Source organism: Tachyglossus aculeatus, chromosome 15 (assembly GCF_015852505.1).
Source record: "Tachyglossus aculeatus isolate mTacAcu1 chromosome 15, mTacAcu1.pri, whole genome shotgun sequence".
In the NCBI taxonomy this organism is placed as follows: domain Eukaryota; kingdom Metazoa; phylum Chordata; class Mammalia; order Monotremata; family Tachyglossidae; genus Tachyglossus; species Tachyglossus aculeatus.
In genome coordinates this window covers 12,697,501-12,705,990 of record NC_052080.1, presented here as the reverse complement: position 1 = coordinate 12,705,990, position 8,490 = coordinate 12,697,501, and the positions used below count along the sequence as shown (strand labels likewise).

General features: G+C 46.7%; 1 pseudogene; it reads right to left on the bottom strand.

Annotated features, from left to right (window-relative positions):
* Positions 1-666: 666 nt before the first annotated feature.
* LOC119937574 lies at positions 667-1,784 on the bottom strand (annotated as a pseudogene).
* Positions 1,785-8,490: the final 6,706 nt, after the last annotated feature.

Sequence of the window (8,490 nt, the reverse complement as noted above, 5' to 3'; positions counted from 1 at the left end):
CGTCTACAAGGGGGAATGTTGAAGGCAGTGCTTCCGTTGGACTCTCCCAAGAGCTTAGTACAGTGCTCCGCCCACAGTAAATGCTCAATAAATACGACTGATTGATGGGATTGGAGCCGTCTAGTTGAGGTTGGCCCACTCGGCATATGCGACAGCGATCTGGGGGCTCAAAACTCTCAGGGAAGGCGAAGAAACGTGGTCTAGTGGAAAGAGCGCGATCCTGGGCGTCAGGGGGCCTGAGTTCTAATCCCAGCTCTGCCACTTGCCTGCCCTGTGACTTCGGGCAAGCGACTTGGCTTCTGGGCCTCGGTTCCCTCATCTTCAAAATGAGTATTTAATCCCTGTCCATCCTCTTACTTTAGACTGTGAGCCCCATGCGGGACCCAGTGATCTTGGGTCTACCCCAGTGCCTGGTACGGTCCTTGGCACGTAGTAAGCGCTTCACAAACACCACAGTTATCATTAAGGATGAGACTCGATTTTTGGAGGTGAGAGCGGTGAAGGCCACCGACGCCAACACCACGACACGGCGGCTTCTTATCGCCGTGTTGGGCCTCTCAGCTTCCTCTCTGTAGGATTCGCCTCTCCAAAGTGCCACTAAATGTCAGGATGGAGGGTGAGGGGAGGGTGCTGGGTCGCCGGGCAGAACCCATCCCCGATTCCTCCTCAGACTTCGTCCTCCGGATACGCTTCTCTGTCCGGTCTCCGGCCCCATCCCCGGAGGCAGACGAAGAGCCCAGTTTGGATCTGGACCAGGGCGGTGATCGCCCCCAGTATTATCGCGGCTCCGTTTTCCTGATCCGCGGGCTGGTCGGGCAGAGGGAAGTCGGCAGGGTAACTGAAGGGGCTGCCGTCCAGGTGGCAGTGCCAGAGCACGGTCCCTAAGATCAGGAAGCCCCCCAGGGCGAGGGCGATCCCTCCCAGCAGAGAGCAGGGGCGGGACAGCGAGCGGCACTTCCTCCGCAGGTTCCCGACAAGCCCCCAGCTCATAAACAGAGAGGCAGCCGCCTGCAGGCCCTTGGCTAGGCCCATCAAGGACTGGCACCGGTGAATCTGCCAGGGCAGTTCAATGGTGGGTGGTATTTGCACACACTCGGCCAGTGGAGCGAATTTCGTGTTGGCGATGTCGCTGGTCAGGTAGCAGAAGTGCGAGAGGCCCTGCCACACGGTCATAGGCCTGGGGTGGCCAAAATGCCACACCCTCCAGGACAGGGAGACGATCATCAGATTACAGATGGCGACCCCCGCCCCTCCAAACAACAGAAAGAGGAATGGGACGCACACATTCCTGCGAGAGGAGGCCATGGCTAAGCCGTGGAGACCGGGTCGCGGTAGCCGAGCCGGGGTGGGAACACAGTCAGTTACGTTGAGGGTCGACAGGACGCCCTTCTAGAAACGCAGTTCAAATACTTTAATTCCCAGCCTTTTACGATTCCCAAGCCATCGCGTGTCTGCCCCGGAAAGGGGGTTTATAAAGGCCCCAACGTGGTGTCCACCATGTTGAAAGTGGTTGATGATCCCTGGGTTACATCAGTGCCCCGTGGGATGTTAGTTTGGAGAGCACGGGGCCCTCTCTACTGTCCGGCGGGTGAAATAACGGGAGGTAAACACGTTCGTCCCTAACTGTGCAACTCTCAGAGAAATCCAGGCATTTCTGGGGAACAGAAAATGGTCCCAGTGTCCCGCAGGAGGATCCTGCCTAGTGTGGCAAACAAAATGGCCTCCTTGGCCTGTTGGCTGAGGAAAAGGATCGGGGCCCTCCTATTGGCTGCCCGTGTCACCATGGCAACCGTTCCGGACTCGCCTCTGCCCCCTAGAGGCTACCGAAAGGAACTGGGACCTACTCGTGTGAGAGACCAAGAATTCTAGTAAGAGAAGAGACTTTCTGTTGTGTTTTCCTTTAGAAGATGTTGTTTCAATCAAACAAATTGTATTTATTGAGTGCTTACCGAGTGCAGAACACTGTGCTAAGTGCTTGGGAAAGTGCAGTGTAACCGAGTTTGGCGTGGCTCAGTGGAAAGAGCCCGGGCTTTGGAGTCAGAGATCAATCAATCAATCGTATTTATTGAGCGCTTACTGTGTGCAGAGCACTGTACTAAGCGCTTGGGAAGTACAAGTCGGCAAGACGGTAGAGACAGTCCCTACCCAACAGCGGGCTCACAGTCCAGAAGGTCGTGGGTTCAAATACCAGCTCTGCCACTTGTCAGCTGTGCAACTTTGGGCAAGTCACTTCACTTCTCTGGGCCTCAGTTCCCTCATCTGTAAAATGGGGATGAAGACTGTGAGTCCCACGTGGGACAACCTGATTAACTTGTATCTACCCCAGTGCTTAGAACACTGCCTTGCACATAGTAAGTGCTTCACAAATACCAACATGATTATTATTATTATTACCCACAGCAAGCTTACAGTCTAGCTCCCTAAATTCCCCACCATTTCCTCTGTGGAACTTTTTTGGTGTACTGTTTTTATTTTCCCATTCTGCAGGTCCCCGTCATGTCGTCTCCTTCTGCTCTTTCACTTCATTCAGAGTATAGGGTCAAAGGCTTCCAACTCTAGAGTCTGGTTAAGACCTGAGGTGATGTAATTGGCACCCCTAAAGTCTCCCATCACTGAAAGGTGCATAAAGTGTGGGACATTTGGTGTTTATTGGAGAAGCAGCGTGGCCCAGTGGAAAGAACCCGGGCTTTGGAGTCAGAGGTCATGGGTTCAAATTCTGGCTCCACCAACTGTCAGCTGTGTGACTTTGGGCAAGTCACTTCACTTCTCTGTGCCTCAGTTCCCTCATCTGTCAAATGGGGATTAAAACTGTAAGCCCCCTGTGGGTTTTTAGGTTTAGGTGCTGGGGAGGATACAAGGTGCTCAGGTGGTCCCACTTGGGACTCACAGTCTCCATCCTTATTTTACAGATGAGGCAACTGAGGCCCAGAGAAGTGAAGTGACTTGCCCAAAGTCACACAGCTGACAATTGGCGGAGCTGGGATTTGAACCCATGGCCTCCAGCTCCAAAGCCCGGGCTCTTTCCATTGAGCCACAAGACACTTTTCCGGGCCTGTTTCCTCATCTGTAAAATGGGGATTCAATACCTTTCTCCCTCCTACTTAGACTTGTGGGCCCCAGTACGGGACAGGGAGTCTGTGTGACCTGATTGCCTTGTATCTACCCCAGCGCCTAGACCAGAGTAAGTCCGTAAAAAATACAGTCATCATCCTTCCTGTAATGAATTAAGACCCGCTGGAGTTGAGCAATATCTTTGGGAAGGCTCGTTGAGCACCGGGCTGTGAATGAACAAGGGAGAGCCATGTTCTTACGCTTCTAAGAAAATAAATAGATCAGAACAGATGAAGACCTTCATTCCTCACCTGTCTCTTCCCTGCCTACCTTGGCAATAATGAAGGACAGCTATAAATGACAAGTTTGTAATATTAAACTCCAGTGGAGCCTGTTAAGATCTAATGGTGTAATTGGAGAGCTGGAGTGCATTCCCTTCAGATGCGGTGATTCTTCTTCGGATAATGAACCCGTCGAGGTTTCAAAAGTAAATGTAAAAAAAGGGGGGAAGAAAAAGCTGCGTATTTGAGACTAGGATTGAAGTGGTCTTGAGAGGGGAATTTATTTTACCTCCTGTACCGTCGCACATTATTCAGGCCAAATCTAAACCCCACCTAAGTCCGTCTGGCTTTCCCTTACCGCTACAAAATCCGACTCCGAAAAGCTTTATAGCTGGTCGAGGGAAGCCAAGGCAAATAACATTATTGTTGATGGTCGCACACAAAGACATCTGCTGGGCCTACGCTGGGCATGTGTGTTTTGTTTCGGGGGGAAAACCTTTGCTTCACAGATTCCTGCTAACTGGGCTCCAGGAGGAAGTGCTAGCTTGTGGTTTGGGGGTGAGCCCTGGTTTTCTGAGTGTTTGGATGTTTCTGGTCAAAATTCACATGCTTCACATGCTTCAATCAATCGTATTTGTTGAGCGCTTACTGTGTGCAGAGCACTGTACTATGCGCTTGGGAAGTACAAGTTGGCAACATATAGAGACAGTCCCCATCTGCCAAGCAGACCTGGAGAATTTAGAAATAGAGTAGAAGAAGATGGGAAATAGCCGAGAGAATGGAAAGGCAAGCAGCGGGAGCAGTGGACAGTGGCTAAGCTCTGTAGACTATTAGCTTATTGCAGGCAGGGGACGTTTCTACCAACTCTGTTATGTGGTAATAATAATAATAATGATGGCATTTATTAAGCACTTACTATATGCAAAACACTGTTCTAAGCGCCGGGGTGGTTACAAGGTGATCACGTTGTCCCATGGGGGGCTCACAGTCTTCACCCCCATTTTACCGATGAGGGAACTGAGTCACAGAGAAGTGAAGTGACTTGCCCAAAGTCACACAGCTGACAAGTGGCTCTCAGCCACTTGGTACAGTGCTCTGCACAAAGCAAGTGCTCAGTAAATACCATTGATCGATAAATCACCGGCCTGGGATCAGACCTGGATTCTAATTGGAATCTGTTTCCAAACGAGCAAAGTATAAAATTGGTTTTGCAGTAATGAGAACTTGAAGAATGGAGGGCATAAGGAAACCTGTATGAATACATATTTTTGATTCAAAAGGGATTTGAAGATATTCTTTAAGCAGTGGTGTCAGAAACCTTCAATTACTGGTTTGCTCATTCGGCAAAGAAACGTTTTGGGTGAAAAGGTTTTGAGAGCTAAATTTCTTGCATTTTCATTTAAAAATGCAGAAATAAGCCAAATTGGAATGTTTTCATACTTAATAAGATTTTTTTCCTTAGAGTCTTGCACGTTTTCCACATCTAGAACATAGCAGAGGTTTTTCTCTTTGTCCCATAAATCAGCGATCATTTTACAGATGAGGTAACTGAGGCACAGAGAAGTTAAGTGACTTGCCCAAAGTCACACAGCTGACAAGTGGCTCTCAACCACTTGGTACAGTGCTCTGCACAAAGCAAGTGCTCAGTAAATGCCATTGATCGATAAATCACCGGCCTGGGATCAGAAGGACCTGGATTCTAATTGGGATCTGTTTCCAAACGAGCGAAGTATAAAATTGGTTTTGCAGTATGAGAACTTGAAGAATGGAGGGCATAAGGAAACCTGTATGAATACATATTTTTGATTCAAAAGGGATTTGAAGATATTCTTTAAGCAGTGGTGTCAGAAAACCTCGATTATTGGTTTGCTCATTCGGCAGAGAAACATTTTGGGGGAAAAGCTTTTGAGAGCTAGACTTCTTGCATTTTCATTTAAAAATACAGAAATGTGCCAAATTGGAATATTTTCATGCTTAATATGATTTTTTTTTTCCTTAGAGTCTTGTACGTTTTCCACATCTAGAACATAGCTGAGGTTTTTCTGTTTGTCCCATAAATCAGTCGTCATTTTACAGATGAGGTAACTGAGGCACAGAGAAGTTAAGTGACTTGCCCAAAGTCACACAGCTGACAAGTGGCTCTCAACCACTTGGTACAGTGCTCTGCACAGAGCAAGTGCTCAATAAATACCATTGATTAATAAATCACCAGCCTGGGAGTCAGAAGGACCTGGATTCTAATTCTGGTGCTGCCATTTGTCTGCTGCAGGACCTTGGGCAAGTCATTTAACTTCTCTAGGCCTCAGTTCCCCTCATCTGCAAAATGGAGATCCAGTACCTGTTCCCTGCTCCTACTCAAGACTGTGAGCCCCATGTGGTATCTGATTATCTTGAATTTACCCCAGCCCTTAGTAATAATATTAGCGATAATAAGGATGGCATTTGTTAAGTGCTTACTATGTGCAAAGCACTGTTCTAAGCGCTGGGGAGGTTACAAGGCGATGAGGTTGTCCCACAGGGGGCTCACAGTCTTCATCCCCATTTTGCAGATGAGGGAACTGAGGCCATGAGAAGTTAAGTGACTTGCCCAAGGTCACGCAGCAGACATGTGGCGGAGCTGGGATTTGAACCCATGACCTCTGACTCCAAAGCTCGGGTTCCACTGAGCCATGCTGCTTCACTAGTACAGTGCTTAGTACAGTGCTAGGCATACAAAAAAACACTTAACAAATGCCACAGTTATTATTATAATAATAATTACTATCATTATTTTTGTTATTGAAATGTAGACATTTTGGGCAAGGAATGAAGCAGTCAGAAATCACTAATGTGGTACAAATCTGGAACAAATCAATCCATGGTATTTATTGAGTACTTCATCTGTACTTCATCATTTATTTATTTATTTTACTTGTACATATCCTATTTTATTTTGTTAGTATGTTTGGTTTTATTCTCCGTCTCCCCCTTTTAGACTGTGAGCCCACTGTTGGGTAGGGACTGTCTCTATATGTTGCCAACTTGTACTTCCCAAGTGCTTAGTACAGTGCTCTGCACACAGTAAGCGCTCAATAAATACGATTGATTGATTGATCTGTGCAGAGCTCTGCATTAAGTACTTGGGACAGCAGAGATAATAATAATAATAATAATGGCATTTATTAAGCGCTTACTATGTGCAAAGCACTGTTCTAAGCGCTGAAATCAAATCAGAGATCAAATCTGACCATCCCGCTTCCCTTGGGGAAGGGAGGCTGACCGGATTTAATGATCCGTTATAATCTTCACCTCTTTAATAACCCTACGGCTTATAGTTTGAAGATGAAACCTCAAGAATTAGCCCGGTGTCCTCTTGATAGATATTCATTGCTTTACGGGTTGCCCTGATGGGGCAATCTGGGGGAGTTGCTCTCTCCAAGAGGCCAATTTCGGCAGCGTTAAGGGCTGGATGATCCTATTTTGGATGTAATTAGGGTTGGGGGAGGGAGCATAAATAAAGCTTTTAGTGACCTTCACAAATTTTGTTATCAGTTTAGTCCTGTTCATTAGCATGAATAAAATGCCATTTGGGTCAGGGTAAGGGATTATTTGCCGGTGCCCGGCTCGCCCATCAGAATTACTGGGGTTGGAAACCGGTTTGCGCTTAGCAGGGAAATGGCATCGTTAGTGGAATTCATGGGGAGCATCTGAGGCAGCAGGGTGGGGGGTTTGGGGGTGGCGAGCAAGGCAGCAAAGGCCTTCAGGAGATGCAGGTTTCTGTCCTTTGTGGGGAATGGGGAGTCAAGAAAGCTGGGGGGAAAAAAAGCCTTCTTGGGAGAAATTAAAAAAAAAAAAAGAAAAAAAAGCAGTGTGGGTAAACTTGTATTTCTTCTGGTTACACACCAGTCTGTGTCTGTATAAAATGTCTATCAATGTTTATATAGACAAGTCACTTAACTTCTGTGGGCCTCAGTTACCTCATCTGTAAAACGGAGATTGAAACGGTGAGCCCCATGAGGGACAACCTGATAATCCTGTAACCTCCCCAGCGCTTAGAACAGTACTTTGCAATCAATCAATCGTATTTATTGAGCGCTTACTGTGTGCAGAGCACTGTACTAAGCGCTTGGGAAGTCCAAGTTGGCAACATATAGAGACGGTCCCTACCCAACCGTGGGCTCACAGCCTAGAACATAGTATTATCATAGTATTATTATTATTAGACAGTGTATGTGTGTGTGTGTATGCTTAGAGAGCACAATTCCCCCCAAAAGTCTTATCAGGGCAACTTATAAAGCAGTGGATTTCTACATCTATGTATCTCTCTCTAGCTATGTATGTAATAATAATAATAATAATAATAATAATAATAATGATGGCATTTATTAAGCGCTTACTATGTGCAAAGCTCTGTTTTAAGCGCTGGGGAGGTTACAAGGTGATCAGCTTGTCCCGGGGGGTGGTGAGGGGGGGTGCCCTCACAGTTTTAATCCCCATTTTACAGAGAGCCATATGGGAACAGACGAGAACTTAAAGAGTCGAGCCAAGCATTTTTGCTGCCTGTACTGCATTTCCCCAAATGTGAAATGATGCTGAGATAATTGCTTGGAAGCAGCATTTCTGCTAGTGAGTTGTCTCGAAAGTGAAGAGGATGTAGGGGAGGCAGGGAGGAGCAGAAAACGAGAGGCTGGCGTTTTTCCCCTAGCCCGCAGTTTAAAAGTGCTTATGTTCATTTTTCATTTACTTTCTCTTGGTCGTCAGATATTTTAAATACGCACTGAGGGTTCGACAGTAATTAGCGAGGAGCGGGACTGACTTTGACTCGGTAACAAAAGTACTCTGAGAAAAAAAGAATGATTTCAGGTTCAAAACTAATGGGAGTTCTGTGAGTAAAAATTCATATTCTTTAACAGACGCTATTTGGGAAAAAAAAAACCTTGCAGGCCATCAGATGCTTAAATTCTCACTGGTTCCCCACATTTGTTTTATTAGGAAAACTTCAACCGAGAAGTTTTGCTACTTTGAACTGTGGAAGAGAATAAAATGTTCATTAATAATACCTGTGGAATTTAAGTGAGAAGCAGCGTGGATCAGTGGAAATAGCCTGGGCTTGGGAGTCTGAGGTCATGGGTTCGAATCCCAGCTCTGCCACAAGTCTGCTGTGTGACCTTGGGCAAGT